Raw genomic sequence first — 20,647 nt, forward strand, 5'->3', positions numbered from 1 at the left:
AAAGACTACTGATCTTAATATAGTCTTATGCAAATGATGCTTTGTGATGTTATTTTTTTACTGTTATGCATTTTATGTCTGTCTAGATTGTGAGGTGTTTATCAGTCTGGTATTTGTGAGAGCTGCTATAACTTCCAGTTTTTATATGTGGGTCAAATGGTTGGTAAACCCACTATGTCACCACTGAATAATGTATTATTGTTTGTGTGTGTGTGTGTGTGTGTGTGTGTGTGTGTGTGTGTGTGTGTGTGTGTGAGAGAGAGAGAGAGAGAGAGAGAGAGAGAGAGAGAGAGAGAGAGAGAGAGAGAGAGAGGCTGTTCAGAATAAAATACTACCTTACTAGCAAACTTGGCCTACTGAATACTGTTTTCAATAAATGGTGTCCTGTTTATTATACTGAATTTGGTTCTTTGAAATTATTTTCTTCTGAGCACGGTAATAGCTAGTCAAACATGAGCTGCCTGTCTAAAGTGCACTTACTGTGTACATCAAACCACTTGATACAACACTTAAGTGCGGTGTTTTGCCCTTGAATGGCACAGATGACCTCTGCATCTCGCATCACAGTCAGCGCTCCCCTGAGCCCGCGCGCTGAATGAAGTGTCATGGTTGCCATGACTACTGAGAATCTGCTGCGAGGGACCAATGCGCGGCGCTGCTCTCCATCACATACACATGAGCGCACATTTTCTATAGGATATGCTATAAAATACCCCTTCCCTGAGAAACAAACGCACGACCTACACCCATAGGATGATCTCTGGATAAAATCCCTATTTCTGGATTAGCCTATCGCGCTCGTACACAAGCATTGCATCGGTCTGAGCATGTAAAAGGCGTCTCCATCTCCACCTCCTACAGGAGCCGATACGGAGAGGCATTTCGTCATGTGAAGAGACAGACTTACTGCAATGGTATTTCAATAGCTCTCCAGTTCCACACGAGAGCCACTGACCCAATAGGAAAGGGTGGTGCCGTGCACTGACACAGTCAATGCGCGTTCACGCGTTTATCTGGAGTCGACTCAGCGGACAAGAACCGAGCGGAGCAGGTGTGCGCTTCTAGTCTGGATTCAGGTCTCCTCTCTGTCATCTCTGACTTTGATGGATTTACTGTACATGCGGAGCGTTAGTTCGTGACTGCGGGCTCTTGGTTCTGGTGGATAACTCCATATGCGAGTTTATTGCTCAGGGTAAGAAACGCTTGTTCACGGTGGCACTGACATAATTACAGTAGCGCAGAGGGAATAGAGAGAGTTTGGTGTTTCATTTGTAGAGCATTTAGCGGCATAGCCGTTGCAGAGGCACTGCATTCCAGAGGGAAAATTCAGTGGCAATGCATTATATAGAATTCAGAAGCACAACATTTCAGATACAGAATTCAGATGCATATTTCTCAGGTAGCAGCATTGACACTCACTGACGGAATGAATGGATGTGTATAGCACTGTTCCGCTGTTCATGACCCGTGACGACCTCAAAACAAAATGTACAGCTGTCAGATGTTGTGCACTTTATCATTGCCTATTTTTTATTGCTTTTTCTCAGTTTGGACGGTTGACGGTATTGGTTAATAGTCACAGTAGCACATTCAGAGTTTGTTGTTTTACACAATGATTCCAGCTTAGATGTTGTAGATGTTTCTCCCTGTGATTCTGATGTGCTGTATTAGTTGACATAACAAAATCAGTAAAAGAGTTTGTGCAGGGAGTGAAACTGATTTCCCGTAACTCAACCTAGCGTGACCCTCCACAACAACAAAAAGGGCTTGTGTCGCAAAATCCTGTGTCAAGATCCTTTGGCTTAATTGATTAACATAACAATTAAGCGGCTTGTCATTACCAGCTCATTAGCGATGTCCGGAGAGTGGTGGAGATAATGACCGATCTGTGTCCCCACTACTTTTTACTGATGATGGTCAAGTCTGTGGCTTTGCATTTGTAGTGAGTTTTATTAAAGGGATAGTTCACCCAAAAACGAAAATTCATCATTTACTCACCCTTATGCCATCTCAGATGTGTATAAATTTCTTTCTTCAGCAGAACACAAATTAAGGTTTTTAGAAGAATATCTCAGCTCTGTAGGTCTATACAATGCAAGTGAAGGGTGACCAGAATTTTGAATCTCTAAAAATCACATAAACCAGCATAAAAGTAATCCATAAGACTCCAGTGGTTAAATCCACATTTTCAAAAGCGATGTGATTGGTGTGGGTGAGAAACAGAACAATATTTAATTTGTATTTTATTTTTTTTTATTATTATTATTTTTTTTTTTACCATAAATGTCCACTTTCATGTTCACTTTCTTCTTCTTTTCTTTTTTAGCAATTCACATTCTTCATGCATATCGCCACCTACTGGTTGGGGCTGGTCAAAGGTGGAAATTTATAGAAAAATAGGAGTTAAATATTGATCTTTTACTCACCCACACCTATCATATCGCTTCTGGAGATGTGGATTTAATGTGCCTTTATATGTTTTTTGAAGATTAAAATTCACCTTTCACTTGCATTGTATGGACCTACTGAGCTGAGATATTCTTGTGAAAATCTTCATTTGTGTTCTGCAGAAGAAAGAAAGTCATACACATCTTGGATAGCATGAGGGTGAGTAAGTGATTTGACAATTTACATTTTTGGGTGAACTATCCCTTTAATCCCCAATGATGGGATTATTATGATTCATTGAGATCGTGTCCTATGTATGAGTCCATAGTCCATAATCATCTGATTCAGTGATAATTTTGTTCAATGCAGAGTCTGTTACACAGCATAAGCTTACAAGTAGGTAGAGTTATTTATATGTGCAAGCTTAAATATTGAGAGACCAAATAAATATATTATTTTTAGGGACAATATAAACATCTTTGCCATAGATAAAAATTATATATTTACACTTTATATATAACTATATATATTTCAATAAATGTAACACACATTTTAAATAATCATTAATAATTATACAATTATTATTTAGTTTTGTGTTATGTTGAAAATGTTATGATGGCCGATATTATAAATGTCTACTATTTTATCTGCTGTTTAAAAAAACAAAAAACATTGTTGTTCGCAATAAAACTGCTGTCTAGAATTGTGCATGTGAAGGCTTGACACAATAATGTACAGTAAAAATCTATTTAGTACTTTTGTAACCTATCTTGTTTATACTGACTGAATCAGACAAGTCCTGTCTGCCTCCAATTTGGCCTTATCAGACTGATGCTGTTTTTTAAAAACACTAAAACCACTGTCATGATTTATAGTATTGTTCTCTAATCCTTACATAATATCTTCATATGGTACATTAGTTGATGAATGCACTGTAGAAATTTGATTATGTGCTGCACAGTAGCTGCCCATAGTCAAATCTGATGAGCTAATTTAAGAGAATTAAGGCCCTTTAATCTCTTGTGACCAGTATCTGTGTGACAGCATGTGTATAGGATGATGTAATGATGAAAAAGTGAGAGGCTAGCTGGGTTTCACAACTGTCAGGTCCTCTCTCTTTTTGTCTCTTTCCTGATATCACATCTCTTCCTTTTTCTCTGGCTATCTGCACTGCGTATTCATTTGAATACTATTGTTGAGATTGGAGATTAACCTGGGGGAAATAGCACGGCAGGTGATGCAGTCCCACATGAACCTCACATTTAGTGGTGGTTCATGGTGAAAAATTGTGAAAAAAAAAAAAGCAAAAGAGAGAGACAGAGACTGATATCTGCAGCACATAGAGGTATATAATGCTATGGAATAGTATATATACATATACACTATATGGCCAAAAGTTTGTGGACACCATATGTGCTTGATGAACGTTTGATTTCAAAACCTTAGGCATCAATTTCCCCCTTTGCTATAATAACAGCTTCCACTCTTTTGGGAAGGCTTTCCACTATACTGTATGTAGTAACATGGCTGCAGGGATTTGCTCTCATTCAGACACAAGGCTATCAGTGAGGTCAGGAACTGATGTTGGTCAATGAGACCTGACTTACAGTTGCTGTTCCAGTTCACCCCAAAAGTAATCAGTGTGGTTCAGGTCTGGGCTTTGTGCAGGCCAGTCAATTTCTTCCACGCCAGACACAGTAAACCATTTCTTTATGGACCTTACTTTGTTCACAGGGGCATTGTCATGCTGGAACAGAAAAGGGCTATCCCCAAACAGTTGACATAAATTTGGAAGCACACAAAGCCCAAGCCATTACATAAAGAAACATTAAGATTTTTCTTTACTGGATTTAATGCAGTAACCAAATTCGTTAATTAGAAGGGTGTCCACAAAATTTTGGCCATATAGTGTATATACTCTATATATAAATCCTCCATTAATTGAAAGCTCTTCATCACCAATTTACTTGAATTGATGTACACTCACTGAGCACTTTATTAGAAATACCTGTACACCTAATTATTAATGCGATTTACGTGGCAGTAGTGCAGTGCATAAAAACAAGCAGATACGGGTCAGGAGCTTCAGTTAATGTTCACTTTAAACATCAGATTGTGGAAAAAATGTGATCTCAGTGATTTCGACCATGGCATGATTGTTGGTGCCAGATGGGCTGGTTTGAGTATTTCTGTAACTGCTGATCTCCTGGGAATTTCACACACAACAGTCTCTAGCGTTTACTCAGAATGGTGCCAAAAACCAAAAAACATCCAGTGAGCAGCAGTTCTGCGGACGAAAACACCTTGTTGGTGAGAGCAGTCAAGGAGAATGTGCAACACGTTGAACCTTGAGGTGGATGGGCTACAAAAGCAGAAGACCATGTTGGGCATTTTATTAGGCCCATTGTGTTCCTTATAAAGTGCTAAGTGAGTGTATATAAAAGTGCTTACAGGAATGGTTCACCCTAAAATGAAAATTCTGCAATGGTTTACTCACCCCCTTGTCATTCCAAACCTGCATAACTTTCTTCTGTGGAACACAAAAGAAGATGTTGTGTGATGTCCAAACAGCACTTTTTCATTAGGTGAAAGTGAAAGGGTGCTGTTGCTGTCAAGCTCCATAAAGGACAAAAGCACAATAAAATGAGTCCATATTATTGCTTTGTGTGAGGAACTGACCAAAATTGAATTTGTTGAAAATCTTGCCCTGCCAGCCATGGTCAGTATTCACTTTCATTGTATGTAAAAGAGCAGCTTATACATTCTGTTAAATAACTTATTTTGTGTTACATGAAGGATAGAAAGTCATAAAGGTTTGGCACAACATAAGGGTGAGTAAAAGATGAAAGAAGTTTCATTTTGGGGTGAACAGTCCCTTTAATTGCAACTCTAACCTGCTAGTATACAAAAACGGATAACAGTCATTTTACAGCATGTGACACATGAGAATGCAGATACTAAACACAAACCTATTGACATCTGCATAATAAAAATTAAGGAGTGTGTATGTTCTCTCTATTAAAGCTAGCTCTCAAAGAAAACCCTTGAGGCAAAAGAATCTCTCTCTCTAAAGTTACAGTACTTAACATTAATTCCTTATCATTCATATTTAAAGCAGACTTTATGGCTCATTCACAGTCTTATGAGCTCAGTGTGTGAAGTCTATAACGTTTAGTCTCAGTCAGTGTGTTCTATGAGAACATAATCTGCAAGAATTTGTAGACCAGAAGGTAAGGACTTCTGTGACACATAAACACATACCCAGACACATGCACCCTGTGCCACATCTTGAAAAAAGTTGTGTTATGCTAAAGAAAGCATCTCTGTATACCCATCTCGGAGTGTTTGTTTGACAAGCTTTGCATGCCTGAAGGCAAGGTGCTTGTGCACATTTGTCTAATGTTACTGGGTAGAGACTTCTAGAATAGTGCTGGATAAAGTACAGATTATTTACCACTTTACACCCAGAGAAACTCAATCTGCAGGACAGAGAAGCATATTCAGTAGAGACAAGGACAATTTTCTGGTGGCTACTTCCAAAGAGACCTGAGTATTTTGATGTTAGATCTTTTGATCACATGCTGCGTCTACAACCATCTAAAACTAGTGCTTCCTGAGGGAAAATGGCAATATATATAGCAACGCCTTCTGTATCAACTCAGAGATATATGATTATATGTGTTTACTCAACACCATTGCTTTTTACAACCTCTCACTTGCCGTCAATAATGTTTAGCTCATATTCACTGTAGTAATGGATTGGGTGTTGAGATGGGACAGTAGAGGTAATGTCAATACATCCCCTCCACTGTGTGTGTGTGTGTGTGTGTGTGTGTGTGTTAAAACATGCATTTGTTTAAATAGGAGAAAGTGTAATTAAGCAATATTACACAATATCGCAAGAGGCCGTGGGTCTACGGACGAATCTCAGGTGTGCTGAAATACAGAACAACAGCACAGTTGTGGGTGTAAAAGGGAGAAATTGTGAAAACATTTTGTTCTCAGTGATGTCATACAATGGCAGTTTATGGTGACTACCTCTTCAAGATTAAAAAGGACACAAAAGTATAATTCAGAAGTCTAATACATTATTACATGATACTCATGATTGTTATGAAAGCATACGATAAGGTATGGTGAGAAACAAACCGAAATCTAATGTATTATTTAGTAAAAATTTTTACTGACTGTTAATCTCCTGTGCGTGTTCACGAGTCTGCAACTCTTTGTACGAGAGCAACAGTAGTTATGCAGCACGCAAGAGATGGGGTGTTCAAGCAAAAACACATTTTGTTTCACTTCAACAGGACCACCAGCAATATTAACAACAGAAAACATAACATAGCTGCACATAAACCAGAGAACAGAACTGATTACAGAGAACAGAGCATCTGGAAATTCTGTCGATCGCTTGGTTTCTATATTTGGCATTGCGCCCGGTGACCCTGTCCGCTATGAACTGGCACCGGTCCAAAAAGCGATGCGTGGTGCGAGGCGATTGTCTGTGTTCTTTAACTGCTTTCAGGTCCTTGAATAAGGTAAAACCTGCAAGTAAAAGCAGCCAATGGAGTTTCTGGTGCCCCCCTCGGGTAACATGGTGCCCCCATAGGGAGTCGGTGCCCTACGCAGACTGTGTAATATGCATATAGGGAGCGGCGGTACTGGTAGCTACCGTCATCCTCCTCCATCACATTTTTTGATTGAGGACTGGACATTGAAATCTTCCACCAAAAACTCTTGAGACATGTTTGTACGTTCTGTTCTCTGGTTTGTGTGCAGCTATGTTGTGTTTTCTGTTGTTAATATCGCTGGTGGTCCTGTTGAAGTGAAACATAAAATGTTTTCACAATTTTCACAATTTCTCCCTTTGTGTTAAGAAAAAGAAAGTCATATGGGGTTATAACAACACTGTAAAAAATGGCTGCATTTTCATTTTATGGTGAAATAATCCTTTAAAGCAACATTACATACTGTATGATTTACAGAAGCACTAGAGATTATTATTATTTTATTTTTTTTTTGGAAATTAAATGTTCTCTCATGCCATCAAGATTTAAAAAATGTTGTGTTCTATTTGGAACATTTATTTTTAATACATTTGTCATGATTCCTGTGCTTTTGAAAACACATTTTCTATAGTTCTTGGAGCTGCATGACTGCATTGCTTTTAAAGCTTATGCCATGTCATAGTATCATGTACCACTGTGAACTGATGATGTAAATTAAGTAACATAAATCAATGGATTAGATTCAGCTTCCCTCTTACCTACACTTGTCTTTTATCAGTATAATCGCTCCTTCAGATCAGCCCTCATTAATACTAACTGTACATTTATCAAGCTGCTGGAACATTTTCTCATCATTACATCATCTGTGTGTGTAGTATCAGTTTGCAGCTTGTTGTGATAGCACAGTCATCCCTGGCATGTACAGGACCAGTGATTGTGCCCTTTTTCATCAAACACTGACCGGCCAGCAGGCTGTTGTATCAGAGGTCATGTCACACATCATTTCAAACTAAACCAACACACACATCCACTCACTCACAGACCCCTGAGTCTCTCATCTTCATACTGGCTGATCATGTAAAGCTGATGTCAATGGACCTTGTATAGCAACATTCCAAACTATAAAAACCTAAAACATTCAGTTTTTGTATTTCATTGAATGTTTTTATTGGAAATCACTGGCTTGATTGCTTTGAGTGAGCTGGCTTAGTTATCTTGTACATAGTGAATTAAGAAAGTTGAATTGGACCAGGGGTATCAAATTAGACTTTACATTAGATGTATTAGTGGACTAGAGTGGATGCAAGTTCAGTTGACATGCATGATATTAGATCTAATTATAGAATCGTATGAGATACAGTATGTTACATAAACTAAAATGACAGTCTGGTACTGCAGAATCAACCCTTAGCATAAAGAATGTTGAACCCAGATCTTGCTTGAAATAATACTGGATTGTGAGACATGAGATTTGCCTTTGAAATTGTGTAGGTTTTTTGGATTACAACATGATTTTTCGATTACTTACTTGCTAAACTTTAGATTTGTTTTTAGATGGGTGCTTATATGACAGTTCTTTTAATCGGATGAGACCATTAGTCTCTACTGTCATTGATTAAAGGGATAGTTCACATAAAAATTAAACTTGTCTCATCGATTACTACATCCCAGATGCCATGCTAGATGTGTATCACTTTAATCTGCAGAACACAAACAAAGATTTTTAGAAGAATATCTCAGCTCTGTTGGTTCTTACAATACAAGTGAATGATGACCAGACCTTTGAAACTCCAAAAGTCAAATAAAGGCCACATCAAAGTTATCTATAAGACTCCAGTGGTTAAATCTGTCTTCAGAATATATGATTGGTGTGGGTGAGAAACAGATCAATATTTAAGATATTTTTTGTTTACCATAAATCTCCACTTTCACTTTCAAAATATGAAAGCATGTGAAAGTGAAAGTGGAGATTTATATTTACTTATTGATATGTTTCTCACCCACACTTATCAAATCGCTTCTGAAGATGTATATTTTACCATTGGAGTCTGATGGATTACTTTTATGTGGCCATGAGATTTTTGGAGCTTGAAAGGTCTGGTCACCATTCACTTGCATTGTATGGATCTACAGAGCTGAGATATTCTTCTAAAAAAATCTTAGTTTGTGTTCTGCAGAATAAAGAAAGTCATACACATCCAGAATGGCATGAGGGTGAGCAAATGAGAGAATTTTCATTTTTGGGTGAACTATCCGTTTAACAACTATTACCTCATAACTAATTCTATCTTTCAGTTGTAGTGTTTCAGATGTCTAACATGTTGTTCGTTTGTTAAGTTGCATCTGTATGCATGTTTACAATTTACATATTGTACATGCCTTTTAAGTAGCTTTTCCTCCAATTTAGAAATACAGCTGCTCACTCACAAATTCACGCATATTAACTAAAGTCAAGACCCAGCACAAAGCAGAGTTCTTCATCAGCAGTTGAGTCTGAATGCATTTTGATGTGGTGATGGATGTGTCTCTTAAATGCTTGGTCAGTATATAAGACATGCACATTTCTCAAACTGAACACCCTTTGCCCTGTTGAACATCAGGTCCTATGATGAGTTTCTCTTTGGGACCATCATTTAAATGTTAAGCAAAAATGCTTGACATTTTATGGTGCTTTATGGCTTGTAAAATTTTCCTGAAATCAGTAAGCGGCTTTCAGCAGATGTGGTTGGGTCATTGAGTCAGACATGACGGGTGGAGCCATGCAGACCCTAAAAGAGAACTTTCGTGCCACTACAGAAGCATGTCCGTCTACCAAAATAGACTAGAATAAATCAGATCTCTCACCCCAACTCTCTTTTGCTGTCTAACTCATCTGCCTCTCAGGAGTTGTGCTTTGCTCTGTATGGTAAAACTTGACAAATAGCCTAAATCCTGCTGAAAAAAATTGAATTAAAAAGAAAATCAAGGCAGCATAGGAAAAGCAAAAAAGGTATGTTTTTGAAAACGAGCTAGTGAAATTTATATGAAGGTAGGATCATGATCAGAATTGTTACTTGTTCTTGTCTTTTCCCCCTCTCTTTCTGTCCCCATCCTTTGCTTTCTCTTATTGTTGTGCTGATTATATAATGGCCTTCATGTGTCTGACTGCATCCCTGTGATGGAAAAAAAAAGGTGCTTTTTTAGGAATAGATCAGGTTGATATCAGCTGATTATATCTGGAAATCAATGATTAGTATGAGTAGCTTTGATTTTAAAAAGATGTGGCGACCCAACACAATTGTTGTCGTACAATTATTATTATTATTTTTTTACATACAAAGAGTCCTCACAATCAGCGTAATGTATTAATATTACTGTGAATTGTATACACTGTAAAAAATGATTTATTGACACAGTTAGCAAACATGAAGTGTTAAGTTGGAACCAAATTTACCTATTTGAAATCAACACAACTGCTAAATTGAAACCCTCAACATTTATTAAAAAAAAACTGTCTCCCAAACAGATACATTGCATCCAAAAACACAGACACATGAAGATTTCTCTTCCAAAGCTATAAAAACAGTACACAAGAAAAACCCTCACATAAACACCTTAATGACCTGACCTGAAATTTCAAGAATACTAATATTTCACTTAAAACAATGAGATCTAAAACAACAATGCTCCAAAACAGAGTTTCTCAACCCTGTTCCTGGAGGGCCCCCAACACTACACATTTAGCATGTCTCCCTTATTTTACACACCTGAATCTACTGATTAACTCATTAGTAGAGCACTTAATAACCTGAACTGGGTGTGTCAAATAAGGGAGACATGCAAAATGTGTAGTGTTGGGGGTCCTCCAGGACCAGGGTTGAGAAACTCTGCTCTAAAACTTTAAACCAGTACAAAGATTAAACAGTACCAAGAGGGGGAAAAAAGACAAAAACAAACAAAACAAATACCTCTGGTCTATCGCAGTAACTTGCTCTTCAGAGAGTGGACTCTTGCGGTGCAAGAGTCTGATCCAACTCCAATAAACAGGCGCTGTATCACTTCAAATGTGAATTTCAGTTCCTTTGCGTAGTCAAGGTTTAATGCGTACACCAGGTCCATCAGGTTCAGAAAAGCATTAGGCATATCACTCAGGTGATGAATTACCGCTTCTTCCTCAATCACCAGGGCAACGTCACTGCAGAATGCTGGGAGAGGTTCCATCACATTTTCCACAACCACTAGGATTCCAATCACCACACCCTTGATCACATCCTCTTCACGGTCACTGGGCTTTATAGAATGTAAACAAAACAAGGTACTGTTACTTAGAAGGAATTAAACATAAATTTAGCAATTACACATTACACAAATATAGTCCCCAGCCCATGCAAATTAAGAGATCAGTGGCTCTCCAGGAGCAGGATTGGGCACCCCTGCCTTAAATTCATTGGGGTTGTAACAACACTTAAAGGATTTAAAATGATAGGTCACCAAAGATGAAAATTGTCATTTACTCACCAACATGCTGTTCCAAACACATGCAAAAATATTCATATCTTTATTCCATACAATGAAAATGAACAGTGACTTTGGGCTGTTAAGCTCTATAAAGGACAAATGAACACTATAAAAAAATGCAGTAAAAGTAGTGGATGAGTCACACTGACTATTTTAAAAGTTCTTTGAAGATAACTTTGTGTGATGAACTGACCATATGTTTTGATGTTACTACGGCAAAATACAACAACAACATCAAACCTCATTGGTTCTTGTGTCATGACATTTGGTCAAAAGACTTGCAAGAACCAATGAGGTTTGATGTTATTTATGTAGTAGCCAATAAAATCAAACCTTATTGTAAATAAAGATTTAAATGTTTATGTTTTCATCATACAAAGAAATTGTATGATTTCAGAAGACTTGGAATATGACATACAAGTCATATGGGTTACTTTTTAGACACTCTGTGAAGTGAGTTACTATCAACTGCCATTGTAAGAAAATATATATGTCACTATCACTAGTTTTATGTTCCATTGAAGAAAATAAGTTATAGAGGTTTGGACCAACATGCAAATGAGTAAATGATCACAGAATTCTCATTTTGGGGGGTGAAAGACTGCTTTAAAATAAATTGACTCACATCCTTATCAAGTCTCTCCAGTATTGAAGTCATTTCTGGAATGTCCTCATAATGCTTGGACCTGAATAACTGTATCAGCTTTAGGAGATGACCATCTAGGCCTTCAAAAAAGGACTTGTTCAGGTCCTTTGACACAAGCCTGGTGAATTACTTGCTGATCTATAAAAACATATGACATTATATAAGACTTTAAATACATTTACAAATTTAACAAAGGTGCCAGGGTGTCACTGACAGTCTTGAACAGTACTAAATTAAAACACTATGCAGGAAGTGAAAACAATTTCATTTCACTCAACCTGATAGAACTGATCATAGAAAATCTGAGGATATTAAGTTTGCCCATATCTTCTATTAGAACAGCACAACCTTTACAGCCCAAGACATTCTGAAAAATTCAAAGCACACAGAAACAAATCAACACAATTTACCTGTCTCTCGGTGAAAAGTGCTGGCCATGGGACTTTCATTTGCGACACTGGTGGCTCCTCCTCAACGACTTCTTGTCTTCTCAAAGAATACGTACTGCTCATAGCTGCATCAACAAAGGTGATGTCAGTAGTCCTCTTCCACATCTCCACAGCTATTTGCTCTATTTCCTCTTCTAGACTTTTCTGGTCTTTGCCCTGAGGGAGTTCTGGAAGAAAATTTGTTTCACACCGCCTAGGTTTCTTAACTTTTGTTTCGCTTTCCTCTTGTCTCCCCAAGACCTCTCTTTTCAGAATTCACTTTCAGTTCCTGACAACCTGCATCTCTCAGCTTATGTCTGTAATTGCCCATTTTAAACTTCAAACTAAGTTTCCAACCATACCATCCATATGTGTAGCTTGGCTCTTTGAGACGGGTGTTTTTCAAATAAGGCAATCGCTACACTTTCAATCTCTTCATTTCCAGGATAGGCTTTGTATGAGTATATAGTTTCTGCAAGTTTCTGAAGAATTTCAATCTTCATGTCTCTGGGAATTGACAGAAGTGTTCAATCCTTTCGAAATGCCTCATTACCTTGTCTTAGCCTCAGCTCCACATCATATGTAAAAACGGGGATGGGAAAGGCGGTTGGCCATGGCTGTGAACGGGCGGAAGATGATTCTAAATGGATGCTGGGTGAAGAAGTTGATGGAGATGACGATTCACTTAAAATTGCAGTGCCTAATCTGGAGTCAGAAAAAGTATCTGTAAAGGGATGAAAAGGACCTTCAGTGTCACCTTGTCTTTGGGCAGATCAGCTTCACATGTAAGGTTACAGAAACCATGGGAGTCTTCATCTTCATATTGAAGGTCAAAAGGGTCTTTCAGCTGGAGCCTGCTTTTAAGTTCAAGTTGAGGCCATCAGCTAAATCTGGAACAGGATCAAGTCTAAATTTTTGAATGTTCTGTGGTGAGATGATCACACGAAACAGCATTTTGTTATAGGAATAGAAAATTCCAGAGTTTCTTTACAACTGGGGAAAGAGTACAAAGATGTGATTGCATTAAAACAAGGTCCACACGTCTATACAATACACAAACAGTTTTAAAGTAGTAAGACAATTGTATTTTCCTCAAACGATAATACATCATTAAAGGAATAGTTAACCCAAAAATTTAAATTGTCATTATTAACCCACATATCATATATTTTTGGATGAATAACATATTTAAGTCATTATTCACTCTCAAATCAAATCACTGATCAACAGTATAATGATCCCAAATCAAGTAATATGAGTGATAAGAGGGTAAGTAAATGACCATTTTAATTTTTTATTGAAATATTCCTTAATGTGAACACACAGAAAATCATGTGCATTTCAGCAAATGTACCTTAGTGAAGCAAGAAGGTTTTTGGTGTGATGTTTAGCTTGCCAGCTCTTACGTATGGATAAAGTGGATGGTATCCATTAAGCTCATGGGGTTCCACAACCTGCAGCTCAGAAGTGCAATTACTCATCAGCTCATAACTTTGCAAATGCTCTATGTATCAGGCTTTGAAGTGTTTGATGATGAATGACACTTTGTTGTTCACATTTATCATTTTAACAATCTCACCAAAGTCGGGTAGTCCCGCTGGTGTGCCCTATAGACAAAAACATTCCCTCTGAGTACTTGGTACCATAGATACATGCATAGGTTGAAAGAAATACAGTGTTGATGTTTCCATATTTATGCTCAATGGCCTGCTTCACTGAATGTTCAAGTGTGTGAGGTGAAATGACAGCAACGCATCCTACTTCTAGATCAGGTTTGAAAACACTTGGCAAATCAAGATAGTAAGCCAAAGCAAGCTGATGCTTTTTGGCTTGAGTGAGCAGGACATTCTTGAAGTTTTTAGCATCATGCACGACTCTCTTAAAGAAGTTGTGCTTCGCCTCAAAGCGAATAGTCCAAAAATCAGTCACGGGCCCAAATCGACGAATCATTTCAGGATAGTGTTCCAAGAAGTGATGCTTGGGGAGAATGTGGAAATCTGGGAAACACTCTTTCAGCAGTCATCTGTGTTCTGAGATTTTGGACTCTAAGTAGCACAATGTCGCTTCAGAAAAATGTCCAGTAGCTAGGAGTTCAACAATATCTTTCAGATCTAGTAAGATTTGCCAAGTTTTTTATCCTTCTGGTATTCTGTGACCAATCAACAATGGCAGCAGCCTTAACAGAGTCCAGTTTTTATGGCAGTTTCTACCAATTGAATGTTTTGACGCAGATGACTTTGAAATTTGTTGTGGTTTGTTGGTTTTATCAGTAAATTTGAAAGGAAATGACTTCATGATGGCATTAAGGTAATCTAATGTAAAGTACCTTTTGGAAATCAGGGACTTTATTCAAAGACTTAACTCGGTTGGTACAATGCCTTCAAACAGGTCATGCATAAAATCTGGAGGAAACCCTTGAACTGTCTGGAAATTAGAAAGATTCTCAAGAACACAGTCTCTCTTTACTCCATCCAGGGAAACCAGCGAATTCTTCAATTCCTCAAGAGTCTGTTTGTGAGTTTCAACCATCCTGAGTGGAAACACCCCTCTCTGACCTCATGCTTGTCAATATCCTGGACACTAGCTAGGCAAAATGTGCAGAATTTATTGACATTGAAACTTTCTTGGAAGCCAGCTAGCAAGTGGGCCCCCAAGTTGTCAGCTGACACATACGACACAGAACCCTTGACACTTGTTCCCAATTTTTGAACATATAATCCTTGCTCTTCAAGGACTTGAATGTCCCTAATCAGTGGTTCAAAAATGGCATCATAGCCATAATTCTTTACATCATTGCTGTTACACAGATAAATTGACTGAACCGATGACCTATACTGTGCTGGCAAGTTTGATATTACCCAATACACTGCACAGAACTTATGCTTTTTTCTTGAAGTTCCCAATGGGTTACATACCTCATAGTCATCTATATACACCCCAAGCACAATGCTTAAACTCTCTGAGGAGAGCTAAGTATTTCATTTGCAGTAAAGTCCATCTCTGTATGTTTTAATCTGACCGGACTGGTCAGCAGTTTCCTGCAGGATTTTATCCAAAACGTCATCACGGTTCAACAACTCTGTCAAAACTTTCAGAATCGGAATATAAACAAACTTCTTTTGGGAAGACGAGTCTAAAAAATTACTAATTCAATTACTTTGAAATTGTCTTTGTAATAAGTGGTTCTTTTGTATTCGGTTGCAAAAGGTCCATTCTTTGACAGGGAAATTAGGGGTTACGTTTTTTCGACTATCTCAGCTAAGGCAGCAGTCACTTCATTGGTTAATACTCAATTGTGCTTTACCAATACACTTTCAACTATTCTTGGAGTGAACTTTGCACAGTTGAATAAACACTGCAAAGTTCGTTTACAGTTTCCTACGTGTTGGTCTTTGAGACTGTAGAGTTGTTTGCATGTGAAGTAACAGTGTTGCTACTTTTTGTTGAATCAAATCCTGTAGGTCTTGAACATCTATGTCACTATCTGCTGTTGAGCAATCCAGACTGAATGAATGTGTTTTAGAGTCTGCACTTTCAGGGTTTGAATCACCAGGACTGCAAGTTTGATACAAGTCTGTTCGAAAATCTATAAACGTACAGAGGCGATGATTCCTACTTTTATGAGCATGGAAAGTGCTGTACACACTGGTCTGAAAACTACAGTCTTGAAAGGGGCATCTCACTGGCTATTTCTTTTTAATGTGTGTTTTTAGATGTGCAAAATACTGTGAAACACTGCAAACCTCTGAAAAATTACACAGGTCACAGTTCACCTTTGATGTTGCTTTAAGCAATTTTGAGGAGGCTTGAACAGACTGACTATGGTCACAAGTTAAATGTTTCTTCAGAGACAGTTCACTCTTAAATGAGCATACACAATCTTTATAGATGCATGGGAGTGGACAGTGACTTGCCTGATGGCAGTATTTCAGCTTGTAGTGTGTGATCAGGGTGCGCTGGTTGGGTGTGGAAAAACAACAAAACTTGCAACACCACCTCATCAATACGGAGTTTTTCTTCAACTCTGCTTGCACTGTACTGAGCCTGCAAATTAAAAAAAAAGTAAAACTCCAGCCAAGTACACATACACATATTACATACACAAATAGTCACTGAACATCTTACTCGCCAAATAAAATCCGAAAAAATAATATAAACACTTTTTTTCTAGGGCTGGGTGATGTATCGAATATTATTGTGATGACGTTGCTGGCAATATAAAATTAAGCAACACTGTAAATATAGTTCCCCATCTGTCACTCACTCGACGTTGTGTCGATGTAGTGACACTAGCTACTCGGATCCGAGCGGTTCTATTCATTGAAGCTGAATTCATCTGTGAAGTTCATTCACCTCATCTGCTGGATTCTACGGCGCATTTCAGTGGCTTCTCCCCCTCTGTACCCATGGAGTGCAGAGAACGCCCCTGGGCACTTCGGCAGAAACAACTAAAAGAGTATATTTTCTTTCTAAAAGAGCGGCACACACGGAACGTCTTTTTAAAGATGCCTTTCCGTCTGTGTGTTATTCCTGGTTGCAGTCGATATCTCTTCTGACGGCCACGATCGCTGTCTTACGTGTCTGGGCGCTGCCCACGTGGAGATATCGTTCGTGGATGGGTCTTGTCCTCACTGCAAGAACATGACCATGGCAACGTTGCGGTCACGGCTTGCATTCGTTAGAAAGCAAGCCACCCCAGCGGCTCCCTGCCTCGGTCCTTCTACCTACGGGTATGAGACCGTGCCGGTTAGCACTGGGGGCGATTTGGGGACCTCAATGGGACCACCTCCGCCGGTTATCCCCCCCATGGACCTCCCATTCCCCAGCACGCTCGCTTGCTCCGGTTGGGCACTCGGACGAGATCGCCGGCTCATCTCAGGGCGAGTTTGACCTCTCGTTCGGAGCCCGGGAAGAAGATGAGTTATCGAGCACAGCATCGGAGAGCGGGCTCGTCCAGTCGGACGCAGAGGCTTCGACTGGGCTTCCACCTTCGGGAGTGGTCGCCCAGTCCCAAGCCGACGCGGAAATGACGGACATGCTTTCCCGGGCAGCCGTGAGCGTTGGGCTAGAGTGGAACTCTCCACTCTCCCCTGAACCCTCGCGGCTCGACGATTGGTTCCTAGGCCCCCATTCCTTTCTTCCCGGAAGTGCATGAGGAGCTGACAAGATCATGGGAGGCACCTTTTACTGCCCAGTCCTGGTCTTTCAGCTGCCCCCATTCTCACTACCCTCGATGGCGGAGTGGCCAGGGTGTATTCGGTGATTCCCCAGGTGGATAAGGCACTCGCGGTGCACTTGTGTCCGCAGAGCCCACCACTGGGCGTGGGCGCCCGAAACTCCCGTCCAGGGCCTGTAGGTTTATGTTGTAGGGCTTTACTGGTTGTTTAGATCAGTGTTACTATCAGAAATAATTAATAATTATTTCTGTAGTTATTAATTAATATTTAAATTAATTAATTGGATCTAACTCATTAAAACCTCATATGGGACTCCAGTAAATGTAGTGTGCTACGTTTAGGAGCAAGTTTGGTTATTAGCAATAATTAATAATTATCAAAGATAATTACTAATTATTAAAATCAATAGAACATTGATGAGAATCAATGTTAGCTTTTTTTTAATCCTTTAAAATCAACAATTATCAAAGATAATCGTCAGTTGTTAACATCGATGAAACATTAATTAAAATTAACACTAGCTTATTGATCATTCAAATTCAATCAAAGATAATTATCAATTATCAAAAATCAATAGAATATTAATAAGGATTAACATTGATGGGGCACCACCCTAGAATTAGGGACTAATAACCAAATAGTAAAACAGTCTCAATATTAGATTGTTTTCTTAGGAAAATCGTCATCCGAAGAATATCGATTTTTGGGAAAAAAAACAATGAATGAAGGTTTGAATCCGAGCACTGACATCCCATCAGCATGACACAGGCGTATGCAAAACAAACCAAAACACTTCTCTTTGTAATGTAAACAAAGTTTATTTATGCAGTAATATCAATTAATAATTAATACAATGCAGTCAATAAACTTCCGACTTACAACTACAAACTAAACAGTGATATGATTAGATATGGAAATAAAAATAATCCTATAACACATAAGGTGTGTGTGTGACTGTGTGTGTGTGTCAGTGTGGTTAGTGAGAGAGAGAGAGATTATCAAGTGACAGCCCGAAAGCTGATTTCGTGATAGCTGGAGAGAAAACAGCTGTGTTCATCACTCAGAGACGTGGTTTTACGAGCGGGGCTCGTAAATGTCCTGTGTTATTTTACTCTAATGGATGAACTCAGTTGCTGTCTCACCCGCGATGGCGAAAATGCACAACAATCCAATTTGGTTGGACCACAATACAGCAAAACAAATTTGTGATAATTAATACCCTGAGTATTAATAATGTGCAGACATGGCGGTCCGTAAACTGTACAAGCAAACCTTGAAACACAAGAATAACATGCTATAATATTCTATCTCTGCCCAGACGTAACCTCTTACTTGAATCGCATGAGGACACAGGTAGAATGTGTTTTCCTCCGTCCTTTAACTCTGACCCGGTTCCTTGAGGCTCGGGTGATGACGGGAAGCCGTTTCCTCACGCTGTCGGCGGGCGGTACGGCTGTTGATTCTCGGCGGGCTGGCGGAGAACTCAGAAATGTCGACTTGATTGAAGATGGAAGAGAAATCTTTAATCTCTTCACTTCTGTAGGCCAACGGATGAAGATGCGAATTGCTCAGCGGTCTCCTTCGGATCTGTTAGAGTGTTCGGTTGAACAGAGTAATCTCAACTCGTCCAGCGAGATGGAGATTGTATGGCTACAGTTTCAAGTCAGACATTACTCCCTTGTGCCACGAGGTTGCACCGGAGATCAGCAAAAGCTACGTCTTTATTCGGTGAACGAAGTCGCTGGAAGCTAAATCTTTAAGCATTTCAGAATTATTTGAAGTCCTGATGATGTCATGTTTGAGGGACATTCTGTTGTGTGCCTCATCCAATAGGAGTTGAGAGCTCGATCCTTTAGTGAGCAAGGCTTCCTGGATTTGTAGTCTGTTTTGGACTCCCTTTGTTTGATTTTGGCGCGATTGTTTTTATCAGTAAAATTTACGACTTAGAAGGTGGGGGCTTGAGGAATGTTTTTATGACTGTTAGGCCTGCCTTTGTCTTCTATCTGAATACATGAGGCCCAACATTCCCCCCTTTGTTCTGAAGAGTTGATTGTTGTCCAGCATCTTTAGAGCAACTGAAGGGCCGAACAGTTCTTGTCGGTTCACAGTAACCTGTGGGTTACGCCATCCATGTATTCCTGATAGGAAAGAAAAATGGTTGTACAGTCCATACAGTTCATTAGAGTTCACAGAGGCTTTATCATCTGTACAGAGATTGAGGCACATCTGGGCATAGAACTTCTAGCTAATTCTAAAACTACATTCATCACACATAAACATTTCAAGTTATTGGAAGGCACAGCATTAACCATAACACAATCCTTTGTTGTTCTTTGGTCATAACACAAAATCAAAGTAGAACCTGACATTGGTTACTAGGAACAAAATGTTAGAGGAAAGGAGGGTTAAAGGTTAAAAAGGCTTATCCTTGGAAATGATGGGGTTAACCTGTGGGATGGGCTCAGACTGGTGTGTAAAACGCGGCTGTATGAGAAGTGAGTCCAGTCTGGCCTGTAGGTGTTGAATGTACCTGTACATGGCGTGTGCAATAATTGCGATGATGATCCAACCACTAAGGAGGAGCTAGAGGGCAACCAAACTGATAGGGTGTTCTCGGTAAGATGACGATCTGCTTATGTGACTATGAAATATAGTGGTCAAGCCAGTCGGTTTGAAACTGAACTTCACTAATTCCATCCATTCAGCCTGAAGCTGCTGTTGAAGGGTGTCATCAACGGTGAGGCTGTGACCTCTAAATGCGTCCATGATCTCAATTTCTGCATCATGTTTGTTGACGTTGAGATGATGGAGGACAATATCGTCAGTGTGCACGATGGCTCTTTGGGGAACCATTAAGAACACCGTTTGGTTTGGTAGCCTTAGTTTAGTGGCCTTAGCTTAGTGGCTGTATCATGGCAGTCGTATGACTTCGGTGGCTGGTGTGTTAACGAGCCAGCGACTGCCTGCTCACTCTACCTTTGTCTCTGTTCCTTCATCTTTGAT

General features: G+C 39.3%; 1 protein-coding gene across 1 annotated transcript in view; it reads left to right on the forward strand.

The window, feature by feature from the left end:
* Positions 1-869: 869 nt before the first annotated feature.
* Positions 870-20,647, forward strand: part of sorbs2a (sorbin and SH3 domain containing 2a) — a 99,039-nt gene continuing 79,261 nt past the window's right edge. Inside the window, exon 1 of the mRNA XM_051703126.1 lies at positions 870-1,192. The gene's annotated coding sequence lies outside the window, so the exon portion shown is untranslated. The remainder of the gene's footprint in view (positions 1,193-20,647) is intronic.

This window comes from Myxocyprinus asiaticus, chromosome 7, assembly GCF_019703515.2.
Source record: "Myxocyprinus asiaticus isolate MX2 ecotype Aquarium Trade chromosome 7, UBuf_Myxa_2, whole genome shotgun sequence".
In the NCBI taxonomy this organism is placed as follows: Eukaryota; Metazoa; Chordata; class Actinopteri; order Cypriniformes; family Catostomidae; genus Myxocyprinus; species Myxocyprinus asiaticus.